Here is a 12,756-nt window from a genome sequence, read left to right as displayed (position 1 = left end):
CACATGTACCACTTTGTGCATCTGACATTTCTTGGGCATTGGGGAATCTAATCTGGCCCAGCACATTTTGCAAGCACGTGCCTTTAACTGTTGTGCCTTCTCTCCAACCCAAGTTGTAAGTTTTTCAGTTGCTTGGTTTTCTTCCTCTTTTCCATTCTGCTAGTCCCCTTAATTTAGCCACTGCTTTACTTGGTCCTTAGTAAGCAGTGTTTGCCCTACTGTCCGACAGTTCTGCTGAGCATGGAAAGCAGCTATTGTCCTCAAAGAGGAACAGAGTACTTGCTTGCTGTACTCTGCTTTGCTTTGAGGAAGCTACTGTCTATTTGATTGTTACCAGGTTGTCTCATCCTGTGCAAGTAAATTTACCTGAAGTTAACTTTTGTGACTGGTACAGCATTGCCTAGCATGTGTCTGACCCTAGGTTTTGTTCCCAGCACTGCAAAAATACGTTGTCGAAAATGTCTGTCTTTGTTTTTTGGTTTTTTTTTCCCCTGAGGTAGGGTCTCTAACCCAGGCAGACCTGGAATTCACCAGGTAGTCCCAGGCTGGCCTCAAATTCATGGTGATTCACCCACCTCTGCCTCCCAAGTATTGGGATTAAAGGTGTGGGCCACCACGCCCTACTAAAATGTTAGTTTTATAATACTATAAAAGAAATGGGTGTACCTGGTGGTGCTCACCTTTAATCCCAGCACTTGGGAGGCAGAGGTAGGATCACTGTGAGTTCAAGGCCACCCTGAGATTACATGGTGAACTCCAGGTCAGCCAAGGCTAAAACGAGACCCTATCTACAAAAAAAAAAAAAGAAAAGAAAAGAAAAGAAAAGAAAAAGAAGGAAAGAAAGAAAAAAGAAATAAATTCATCAGTTTTGCAACAAAACAAAAACCAATGACCCTTAGGCCACTTTTCTTAGCAATAGGAAAATACATTTACGCCTCACCTACCCCCATCTATCACAAGTTCTGCTGCTGGAGATTCAACTAGAACTAGCTGGGACACCCCCAGGAAGCTTAAAGGCTAGCCCTGTCTGGCGAACTAGGATGGGGGAAGCAAGACCAGGAAGGGTGCGGGCCTTGCTTTGCTCATTTCCCTCTTACCATCCCGCTTCTTCCTTGGCGTGGGACCCAAGTCGTGCATCCTAGGCCGGCGACTTGCAGTCGACCCTCGCCGGATGGGAACGCCGCCTGCCGCGGGCCGAGCTTTGCTTTCGTGGAAGGAATTTGGTTTGAGCCTGGAACTCGCTATCTTAATCTCTTGGCCAGCTCTGTCCCGGAGCTTCCGCACTGTGTGTCCCCAACTTCCGGGTGAGGTCGCTACATGTGCAGCTTTTTTGGGTTCTGGAAGAATTGACGTTCTAAGTAGTCTTTGTCCAAAGGAATTTCTTGAGTCAGCTGGAGACTTGTCTTCTGGGACTTATTTTTAATTTAATTTAATTTTTTTTTTTCGAGGTAGAGTCTCACTTGTTCAGGATGACCTGGAATTTTCACTATGGAGTCTCAGGGTGCCCTAGAACTCACGGCAATTCTCCTACCTCTGCCTCCTGAACGCTAAGCTTAAAGGGACTCATACTACCATGCCAGTATACAATTTCATTTTACAGCTATATATATATATTTTGAGGCAAGGTCTCACTCTAGCAGCCCAGGCTGGCTTGAAACTCACTAGGTAGCCCAGGTTGGTCTTGAACTCACAGTGATCTTCCTACCTCAGACTTCCAAGTGTTGGGATTAAAAGTGTGCACCACTACACCCAGCTAGGAACTCTAATTTTTTTTTAGGTAGGGTCTCACTCTAGCCGAGGCTGACCTGGAATTCACTATGTAGTCTCTGGGACTTGAACTCAAAGCGATCTATCTATCTCTGCCTCCCGAGTGCTGGGGTTAAAGGTGCACCACCAGATCCGGAGGTGGGACTTTTAAAACTGAAGAATTTCTTGGTTTGTAGAGTTTGGCATAAAAGCGCCTCAACTCTGGGTCTTTTTTCACCTAGGAGAGAGATTCCCTGAAGGAAAGAAAGATAATCAGATAAATGGTGATGAGCTGAAACAGATAATTGCTCTGCAAGCCGCCTTGTAGGTAGAGGTGGCCATGATAGTTGAGCCTGTTTCTCCAATGGGAGCTCTGTGGGGTCTGGCCAGGAGGGGTCAGACTGGAGGTAAGTTCCCTGAGCACCTGAGTTTTCTGTTTTAGACCTCTTCTGAGAGTGACTGATTGATGGGAGACCGAGTCAGCGACAGCTCTCTAGAACTCTCACATACCGGTGCACTTTTCTCTGAAGGCACATGCTGAAACCACTTGCTAGTTAAAATCTCCTAAAATCAAGCTTGTGGAAAGTACTGCGGGTTTTGCTCAGCCAGTGACCCCATTGTAGAGAGACTTCTTAGGCCTTTAGTATGAACTCCCATTCTGCAGACACTGGCTCAAGACCACACTGCTTTTGTCCAAGTTGGTATCATCCCTGCTTGTCTGGCTGCACCCTGACCAATAGGTGAAACCCTCTCTCAACTAAAAAACACAAAGGTGTGATTTAGGCCCCGCCCTCACAGTCCACCAGGTGATCCTGATCTCACCAGAGGACGCCCCAGATATTGGCATATTCTTTGAAAGCAAACCTGCTCAAGCCTTGGCTCCCAGAGGAAGTATCAGAGGCCTCCACTGTCGGGTGCAGCTCTTGGCACCTGTTTGCCCTAGGAAGGGGTTTAAGACAGGTTCCTGGTCCCATGGAAAGTATCACCTTGTGCGTAAAATAGAAGTTGGGGTGGAGAAATAGTTCAGTGATTAAAGGCACTTGCTTGCAAAGCCTAATGGCCTCGTTTGATTCCCCAGTACCCACATAAAGTCAGATGCACAAAGTAGCACATGCATCTGGAGTTGATTTGCAGTGGCAAGAAATCCTAGTGTGCACATTCATTCTCTCTCTGCTTGCAAATAAATAACACTTTATAAAAGAAGTTGGGGGGCTGAAGAGATGTCTCAGCGGTGAAGGCACTTGTCTGCAGAGCCTAATGACCAGAGTTTCATTCCTCAGTACCCACGTAAAGCCTGAAGCACAAAGTGGTATGTGCGTCTGTAGTCCACTTGCAGTGGCTGGACTCTGTGGCGCGCCCATTCTGTACGTCTCTGTCTGTCCTCTGCTTGCAAATATATAAGTGCTTTTTTTTAAGTGGGGGGGGGGAGGGTGTAGAGAATGGGCCAAAGCCTGGGCCCCAGTGTTAACTTTCAGGACTTGTGGCCAGAGTTCACAGTTCCTCTAGGGAGTAGCGCACGCCGTGTTTTCTAAGTACTCCAGGACAGGCGATGAAGTGTCTTAAGATAACTGAAGCCAAGAAGTGGCAGATCTCTGACCTCGGTAATAAATGCGTGGCGGTCCACTCCCGGTGCTCGCATAGTTCCAGGAGTTAGATCCTGGCTCTTAGGTATTTCTGAGGGGGAAGTAGACAGGGCTTCAAGGCCTAGGGCATGGCGGCCCTGGAGCCAAGGGAGCTGTGCTACCTGCAGAGGCAACCTAGGCCGATCTTTCATGGTGCCCCCCTCGCCCACCTCGGACACGGGTTCACCTAAGAGCGCTCATCCCACCTTGCGTGGAGCCTTTAAAATGAAATAAATGCTGGACAGAGGGCTGCCCTGAGGCCTGCGAGGTGTCAAATTTCAATTTAGCGCTGCGCGCACACGGAGGGTCTCGGGTGGGCGCCACTGCGCAAGCGCTCTGGGCGGCGCAGGGCCGCTCTGCACCCGCTGCTCTGTGGTCGTCTTCCTTCCGGTCGCTACGTGCTCGGCCGCTCTAGGCCTGTCGTCTCGCTGTCTTCTGCTCCAGCACCCCCTCCTTCTTCAGCGGCTGGGAAATGGCTGCGGGGCCCCGGCGGCCGCGGTGAGTGCCCTGGGTGGGGCACGGCGGAGGAGTGGGCGTCGTGCGGGCCACGCTCGAGATCCGCACAGCGCGTAGGTGGCAGCAGTCGGAAAACGAGTGCGCGCGGGCTCGCCGAGCCGAGAAAATGGCGGCGACGCGGCCCTCAGCGTCCGGCGGCAGGGTCGGCGGGGGAGCCGCGGTCGGGCGGCCTGAGCCCGGTTTCCGCTGAATCACCGGTTGGTTGTGGGGAGTCGCGCCGCCCGGGCTCTGCGAACCGGGTGGAGGCAGTGGAGCTGCAGGACGTATTGGCGCTTGCGTGGGCGGCGCCGCGAGCCGCAGCTCCTCGGCATTGGAGGCAGGACGTGCCGGACCAGGCCTGGCTGCTCGGCCGAGGCTCTCCGGGAGGCCGGCCCGGTGCCCGCACCCGCGGGTTGGCCGGGTGTTTGGTAGTCGCGGCTTACCAGTGGTTCTCAAGGAGTTTGTTTTAAGTGCTTGTGCATGCTTAATTTTCTGAGACTTTTTCACAGGCGGTGCCCTTTGTTAGTGGTAGTGGAGCAAATTGGGGTTCTGACAAGCAAACACAGTTGCGTGAGGATGAGCAAGGGCACAAATAAGGTGCCGTGTTACTGGCTGCTCCTGCTGGCCCTCGTGGCCGTTGCTTTCTTCCTAGGCATAAAGTGCATGTGTGGGCATCACAATGGCTTGCTGTGGACACGTGCCAGTGTGATGACTTAGGATGTAGGCAAGTCTGAAGGCGAAGAAGCCTTGTGGGCTTTCTGTGGGTTGGACGTTCGTGGCATGGCCGGTTTTCTGTCTGTGGAGCTCCGGGCTCCTGGTACGCCTATTTGGGGCCGGAGGATCCTACTTCCTGGGTCAGTGCTGGGTAGCTTGAGGAGTGCTTCTCGCCTGTGTATGCGGGCTGTGCCAGGTCCTGTAGCAGGACATGCTTTACCTTGCTGGGCACCTGTGCCATGATGCCAAGTGACTTCCATTTGGCCCTGGAAGAGCAGAGATTCAGTGCAAACCAACTCATGGTTGTTTTGGGGCCCCTGCACAGTTTCCCATGTCCAAGGACCTACTTCTCTCATATGCCTGGTGGACTTTGAAGTCTAGTTAAAATTCCCTAAGTTGAGTCTTTCTTTTTTAACTACTGGGTCTTTTATGATAATTAGTCTATGGCTGCATCAAAATTTTGTGCTGATTCAATTACAAAGGTTGTGTGTCAACAGCCAGTCAGTGTGCTTATTGGGAAAGAGGTCAAAGTCTGAAGAGTGTATAAGCTTGCTTGTGACTTTTGTTACCCTACCTTCAGTTTATTTTCTGAGTTTATTTTATTTTTGAGGCAAAGTTGGTAAGAGAAGGTGGATAGGTAGCTATGTTAGCTTTTTAGGAAAAATTTTGTAGTTGTGCCTAACCTATCCCTATGTGGCAATTATTTTAAGTAGTTATTTAGAGATAAGTAAATTGTACTTAATATGCCTTTAAAAAGTAAACCAAGCCAGGTTATGTGGCTCACCTTTAATCCTAGCATTCAGCCCTTGGGATACTGAGGTAAAGGGTCTCGGTGAGCTTGATGATAGCCTGGGCTAGAATAAGCCCCTACGTCAAAGAAAAAGAAAGATTTTTTTCAAAATGGTAACTCAAAAATAAAGGTGATTTTAATGTGTGTACCTATACAAACATGTAAGTAATGTGTTAAAAAAAAATGAAAACACCAGAAAGGAAGCCCACATTACAACTATTCGTGTGTTTCCGAACAGAGATGTGCTTGTGGCTGGGCATTTAGACTGTGACCCTGCATGGCTGGTGTTCACTGTCCTGTTCCTATGTAGTGGAACTTTCAATAGCACTGAGTGTTGGACATGCACCACCTGTGTCTCACAGAAGTCCATCACATGGATTTTTTGTTTTGTTTTGTTTTTGAAATGTTTGTTGCTAAGTCAAAGTGAAGCCTAAGCAGTTCCCTCTCCATGAGAATAGGCATGACACCTGCTGTCCCCTCTGCCCATCATCTTGCTAGTTCTTCTTGGGACACAGGTGTTATGGTTTGGATGGGTGAAGTTGATACTAGGGTTGTACACTTGGCCAATAGGGTGCTGATCCAGCAGAGTATTGAAAAGCCTCTTAGGAAACTGGGGTGTGCATATTCCCCATTTCAGTCAGGAAATTGCAGCCTAGCACATTGCCTAGTACAGGCAGAGGCTGTGCTTACAGCCAGGTCTGAAGGCTTAAAGTCTGCCTGAACTCCCTTCCCCTAGTCATCCAGCCCTAAGCAACTCAATGTCTGAGGTTTTGCTGGGTGGTGCTGGCTGCTGGGGCAAGCAAGACTAAGAACTGTGAACCTGCACCCAGAGAGCTGATCCTCTGAGTAACCCTCCAACCCAGAAGTACACAGAGTGGATGCTAGTCAGGTACTATCTGGATTTGTTATGTTGTAATTTAAAAACACAATAATTGGATCCCCTTCCCCCTTTTTGTTTTTCAAGGTAGGGTTTCACTCTAGCCAAGGCTGACCTGGAATTCACTGTGTAATCTCAGGGTGGGCTTGAACTCATGGCAGTCCTCCTACCTTTGGCTCTTGAGTGCTGGGATTAAGGTGTACCCCACCACACCCAGCTCCTCCTCTTTAAGTGGGAGAATTGGTGTGTCAAGGCCTCAGCTAACAGCCATCACACTGCAGACATTTGCATCACCTTTGTGTGTCTGGCTTACATGGGATCTGGAGAGAGATTGAATCTGAGTCCTTAGACTTCTTAGACAAGCACCTTAACAGCTAAGCCATCTCTCTGGCCCCATTTGCCCTCTTTTTAACATTGTCTTTAGTAGTGGTAGATCTTTTCTTGTTATGGGAGCCATGTGGTACAAATGAGTAAATAATGTGAATTTGCAGTTTAAGCTTAGACTTGGAATTCAGCTATATTTTGCCCAGAACTCCTTTGTCAGTGTTTGGAACTTCACTCCTCCCCAACCCCACTTCCCAAATATGCCAATCCCAGAGAGGGAAGGAAGGTTCCAGATGAAATACTTAAGTCTTCAGAGCCCATTGGGCTTTGATCTGAACTTAGGTGGCCCCTAGAATAACAGCTGAAACTGAATGAGCAGACTCTTGTCATTGTCCTTGTGAGTTCTGGCTGGGTGGGAAAGGTGTCTCATGAGGCAGTCAGTAAGTCTGGCAACTCTGTTCCACACCCCTCCGTCAGCCAGTCGAAGTATACTCAGGTTCTCTTAAAAAATCCCTGGGACCCCAAAGAGCTCTTGTTTAAGCTTTATAGGTTTATGGCTCACTATGCTTTATTATTATTATTTTTGTTTTTTTGTTTGCAAGCAGAAAGAGATGGAAGAGAGGCAGGCAGAAAAAATGGGGCACACTGGAGCTTCTGGCTGCTGCAGATGAACTCTGGACACATATCCCACTTTGTATCTGGCTTTAGGAGGGTACTGGGGCTTTTAAAAACATTTTTACCTAAATAAAATGTACATATTAACCTAAATATTTTGTGGGAATTACTTTCCAAATCCAAAAGAATTTGATGTGAAAGGTGGCATTTGTTTATTCATTTATTTATTTGTGAATCTCTGGCTTAACTGACAAGTGGTTTCTTCCATCTACTTATGCCTTAAGTGGTACGTCACTGTCACTTAACTTCTAGAAAACTGAATGTGATCCTCAAAGTGATAGGAAGAAGGGTATATGGTATAGTAGTGCTGTGCAAGTAGCTTTGGTATGGGGATCCAACACCCTTCTCTAACCACTGCTTTCCACAATGATTAGAGGTGTTGGGTAATGAGTTTAAAATAAGAGTTGACCCTTGAGGCTAGTAGTAGATGTGGTTCACTTGGTGGAATGCCAACCTGTGAAATTCTAGGTTTGGTCCCAGCACCACCAACAAATTAGGTGTGATAGTTCACCCCTGTAGTAACATCTGAAGGATCAAAGAGTTCAAGGTCATCCTCAGCTACATAGGGACTTCACAATTAGCCTGGACTATGTAAGACCCTGTCTCAAAATAAAAACAAGGCAGGAAGGAAGGAAAGAAGAGAAAAATAAAAATAAAAAGATAGTTGACTCTAAAACCCCTGGTAAGATTACCTTTATATGCTCATGGGAAATGTCTGAACTGTTTTTAATGGCCTCAATCAGTTTCTTGCCTTTTGCAGAATGTGTGGAATAAATGAGTTGCTGCCAGGGCAGCATGTGTTGATGGTGTGAGGGACAGCCATTGTCAAGAAGCTCAGGACAGGGCCTTGTTCTCATGTGGCCTTTTTCCTGGGGCCATCACAGGAGCAGTGCCATGAATGTGTATTCTGATGGACCCTTTGCTCTTAGGTGTAATGTGTTTTCACTGGTTACCAATCCCATGAGGGTCCCCTTGAAAATGAGGAAATGGACAGTGGTAAAAGCAGATTTCATTTGGGGCTGAGGACTCAATCCTGCAGTGTCTAAAAGGCAAGGTGAGAACTGAAGGGGATGGTTTACTGTAGGGTGCTGAGGAGAGGGTAGTGAGTTAAACCGCACAAGCAGTGCAGGTATACTTGAAGTCCAGAGAAGCATGGACACAAATGCAGGGTGCAAGTGGAGCCAAGGAAGAAGGGGTCCACAGTGACCAGAATCACCAATTCCTGTATAGTGACTCCATGTCCTTTGCCTGTGGGGCTGTCCTGGAAACAGTGAGAAAGAGTCCTCCTTGTCATACACAGGCACACAGATTGTTAAGTACTCAGGCCAGGAATGCAGTGTATTACTCAGTTTTCTGATGAGCTCAGGATGTGGCCTTGGGAGCAACAGTTACCCCATACAGAGCCTAGATGTCTTTAGGAATAAAGAGACTGGAGAGAGCACAGATAGCTGCTTAGAAAGGAGACTTTGTGGCCTGCCCATAAAATAGCAATGACAGCCTCACAAGTTTCTGGTTCCTGGCCACCACTGAGACAATAGAAATTTCCTACTTGAATTGCTGTTGGAGGTATAAGTCTGCATTTGCACCAGAAGCTGGGTAAGAAGGAACTTGATTCCATATGTCTGGGAAGTGGTTGTTGATTTTCCTCAAGAAAAACCTGGTATGAGACACCTTTGACTTCACTTTGACTTCAGAATAATGTAGTAATGTGATTCAGGCAAATACAATTTATTTACTTATTTATGGTTTTTCAAGGTAAGGGTCTCACTGTAGCACAGGCTGACCTGGAATTCACAGGGTAGTCTCAGATTGGCTTAGAACTCACAGTGCTCCTCTTACTCTGCCTCTCAAGTGCTGGGATTAAAGGTGTGTGCCACCACACATGGACAAATACAAATTAGCATCTAAAAGATGTAAATGCCATTTTTGCTGCTAAGCAGTAGATGCTAAAATAAGCAAAAAGCTGTTTTTTTTTCTTTTTAATTATTTACAAGCTGAGAGAGAGAATATGAGTGTGTGTCTGTGTGGGCATGCCAGGGCCTCTAGCCACTGCAAACAAACTCCAGATCCATGGGCCACTTTGTACATCTGGTTTATGTGGGTATTGAGGAACCAAACCCAGGTCATGAGGCTTTACAGGCAAATGCTTTAATTGTTGAGCCATCTCTCCAATCCCAAGAGCTGGGGTTTTTAGTTCATGGACCCAAACTCCAGTGTGTGGTGGACAATCACAAGGTCTTGGTGCTGCAGACCTTGGGGTCCAGCCTTGAGAGCCAAGCATTACTTATGGGTGGGGATCTTGCAGACTACCAGCAACTTCTTACTGTAGTTTAAATATTCTAAGCACATTCTAATTATTAGTACACTGTTATGGGAGTAAAACCTGAGTTATAAAGGAGGCTTCACTGGCATGGTGTTGCAAGCCTTTAGTAGTCGGGAAGCAGAGGTAGGAGAATCGCTGTGAGTTCGAGGACAGCTTTAGACTACATAATGAATTCCAGGTCAGCCTAGGCTAGAGACTATAACTCAAAAAACAGAAAAGAGGCTTATCTTGGCAGTTTGTTTTTAGAAATAATTTTAGTATTCTCAGTCCTTACCCACTCACTTAACAAAGATTGCAGACAAAAGACTTGTAATAGAAAACATAAGGCTCAGCTGTGGCCTAGCCTACCATAGTGAGTAGAAATTCTGAGTTGGAAATTCAAATAATGTGGTTTTATTTCATTGGATGTAATTTCTGACTGACAGATTAAAATTCCTTCAAAATTAAAATTGGGAGAGGTTAGGGACATAGTTCAGTTGATAAGAGAACTTGCCTAGTGTGCATGAGGCCCTGTGTTTGATCCCTAGCGCTGCATAGTTGGACACACATAAAATCCCAGCACTTGGGAGGTGGAAGCAGGGTGATCAGAAAGCGTTGGGAAGTGGAAGTTTGAAAAACATGATGCCTTGGTACCAAGTAGAGCTTAGTGCTTAGGGCTGTTTTCTTAGAGTTGCTGCATAGGAACTTCATTCTGCTTATGTCTCATTTCAAAGTGTCTCTTTAAGTGGACTGCAGTTAATATTTAAAGTTTAAAGTAACATTTAATATTTTGGGAGGGTATGTTTTACTTAGTTACTAGTTTGTAGTTTGTAATTTGCTGCTGTGTTTGCCGAATCGGGAATTTGATGGAACATATCTACTAAGGGTGAATGTACAGTGTTATCCTAACTAGTAAAACTTGGCATTGTAGCCACAGTTTTCCAGCTGTTTTCCATAGATTCTTGAAGCGGTCCTGAAACCATCACCTGGAGTTGATAGGTCCAAACTTTATGAGCAGTAAGAGACCAGTATGGTGAGCTTCCCCAACAGCTGACATCTTTGCACCCTTGTGGAAGGGACCTTTTGTTCCCATGTGCTCTGGGTGTGTAAATATGCATTTCCCATAATGTCCTTAATGAAGTGGTACAGTATTGGTTTTATTAAATATTAGCCTTCAAACCCACATCTGCTTAGCTTTCACTGTGGGAAAATTGGTCCTCATGCATCCCCATGGGGCAGGGAAGGCCAGCATAGCTTCTTTTGGAAGAGCAGACATGGTAACTGTATAGTTTGGCAAGCATCTTCTCCAGTATGAATGATGTGAGTCTCAAGGAAAGCAACTTACTGAAGGTAAAATTTGTACTTTCAAGGGAAAATAAGAATTGTTCTGTGTACCATTAATGGCTTCCCATTAATTAAACACTAAAAGAAATTTGAGCTGATGTTAACAAATGTCTTTTTTATCTTCTACCTGAAATTCAGTGAACCAGTGCTTTCTAAGGTGCTCTTTTTGCATATTAGGTAGAAGATGCAAGTGGATACTAGATGCCATATTGTGCCACGAGGACAGTGGGTTACTGTAAGAAAGGTTTTAGAGGGTTGGAGGGGATGGCTTGGCAGTTACGGAGCTTGCCTGCAAAGCCAAAGGACCAAGGTTCGATTTCCTCAGGACCCATGTAAGCCAGATGCACAAGGTGACACATGCATCTGGAGTTTGTTTGCAGTGGCTAGAGGCCCCTGCGTGCCCATATTAATATCCTCTCTCTCTCCCTTCCCCCCCAAAGGCATGCTTCTGTGAGGCTGGGCTTTTCTTCACATATTTCATTCAAGGAAGTCATGCAGGGCAGAAGCATGTTGAAAATCCTGCTGTGTTCTGTGAAGTCAGAGATTGGCAAAAACTGTAAAACACTACCACTCATTAATTTCTCTGTGATTCTGAAAATAAAACAAAGTATGTTAAATGTAATAGGCTTTTAATAGATGGCTAAAATTTTGGAAGTGGCAATATACCACATGAAAGAAGCTCTTTAGACTCGTCAACTTCTAAGGTGTGCTAAGACCAAAAGGTTTGAGAGAATGTTAGCAGAGAATGCTGATCATCCATATACCCTGCTCCTATTGGTCACTTCCAACATGTGGTTGACATCCGTGTATTTGCAGAATGTTCTTAACAGAGCTAATGAGAAATGCTGTAAATACGCATAATTTTTTTTGAAACAGGGTCTCATGTAGCTCAGGCTGGCATTGAATTTACTGTGATCCTTTTTGTTTCTAGGCTTTTTGCGCACCACTATACCTGGCTTAATGTGGTGTTTTGTTTGGTTTTGTTTTGAGGCAGCGTCTCACTCCAACGGAGGCTAATCTGGAATTTACTATGTACTCTCAAACTGGCCTCCAACTCACAGCGACCCTTCTGCCTTGGCCTCCCAAGTGGTGCTTGGATTAAAGGCATGTGCCACCATGTCCAGTTTATGTGTGTAATTTTAATGCTAAGATTTCATTGTATTATCCCTACTTCTGGGTAATAGGAAACAAAGCAGGTTTTAACAGAAAGATTACCATTAGGATCTGGTATAGTGACTTGTGGCTCTAACCCAAGCAGCTCTTAAGAGACTGAGGTAGGAGGATTGCCATGAGTTCTAGACTGCCTGGAATATGGAATGAGACCTTGTCTTTTAAAAAAAAAAATAGTGGATCCAGGTATGGTGGCACATGCCTTTAATCCCAGCACTTGGGAGGCAGAGGTAGGAGGATCACTGTGAGTTCGAGGCCACCCTGAGAATACATAGTGAATAGTGAATTCCAGGTCAGCCTGGGCTAGAGTGAGACCCTGCCTCGAAAAACAAAAAAGTTGAACTGCTCTCCAGATGGCTTGGTATGTGGTTAAGGCAGTTGATTACAAAGCTGAAGGACTCACGTAAGCCAGATGCACAAGATGTGGTGCATTTGTCTAGAGCTCACTTAAGGGGTAAAAAAGTAGAAAAAAGAAAAAAAATGCTTAGAAATGTAGAGTTTTGAAACTGGGGAGATGGTTCAGTGGGTAAGAGAGTTTGCTGCACAAGGGCTTTGATATGATGCTCAAACATCCATGTAATAAAGCTGGGAGGGGCCATATAACTGTAACCCAGGCTGAGGAAAGTACAGACAGGTGGATGGCTGGGACTTGCTGGTCAGTCAGCCAAGCTGAAAAACTCAGGTTCAGTCTCAAGGA

General features: G+C 46.0%; 1 protein-coding gene across 4 annotated transcripts in view; it reads left to right on the top strand.

Moving 5' to 3' along the window:
* Positions 1 to 12,756, top strand: part of Dido1 (death inducer-obliterator 1) — a 58,111-nt gene that overhangs the window by 9,232 nt on the left and 36,123 nt on the right. The window contains exon 1 of one of the 4 annotated variants that reach the window (XM_045155974.1): positions 3,741 to 3,866. The exons of 2 other annotated variants lie outside the window; for them this stretch is intronic. The gene's annotated coding sequence lies outside the window, so the exon portion shown is untranslated. Of the gene's footprint in view, positions 1 to 3,740; positions 3,867 to 4,001; positions 4,082 to 12,756 lie in introns of those variants that run through there. One more of the 4 variants, XM_045155977.1, reaches the window with a different exon arrangement.

This window comes from Jaculus jaculus, chromosome 8, assembly GCF_020740685.1.
Source record: "Jaculus jaculus isolate mJacJac1 chromosome 8, mJacJac1.mat.Y.cur, whole genome shotgun sequence".
Classification (NCBI taxonomy): Eukaryota; Metazoa; Chordata; class Mammalia; order Rodentia; family Dipodidae; genus Jaculus; species Jaculus jaculus.
The sequence above is the reverse complement of the archived record's forward strand: the minus strand, read 5'-3'. Positions and strand labels throughout refer to the sequence as shown.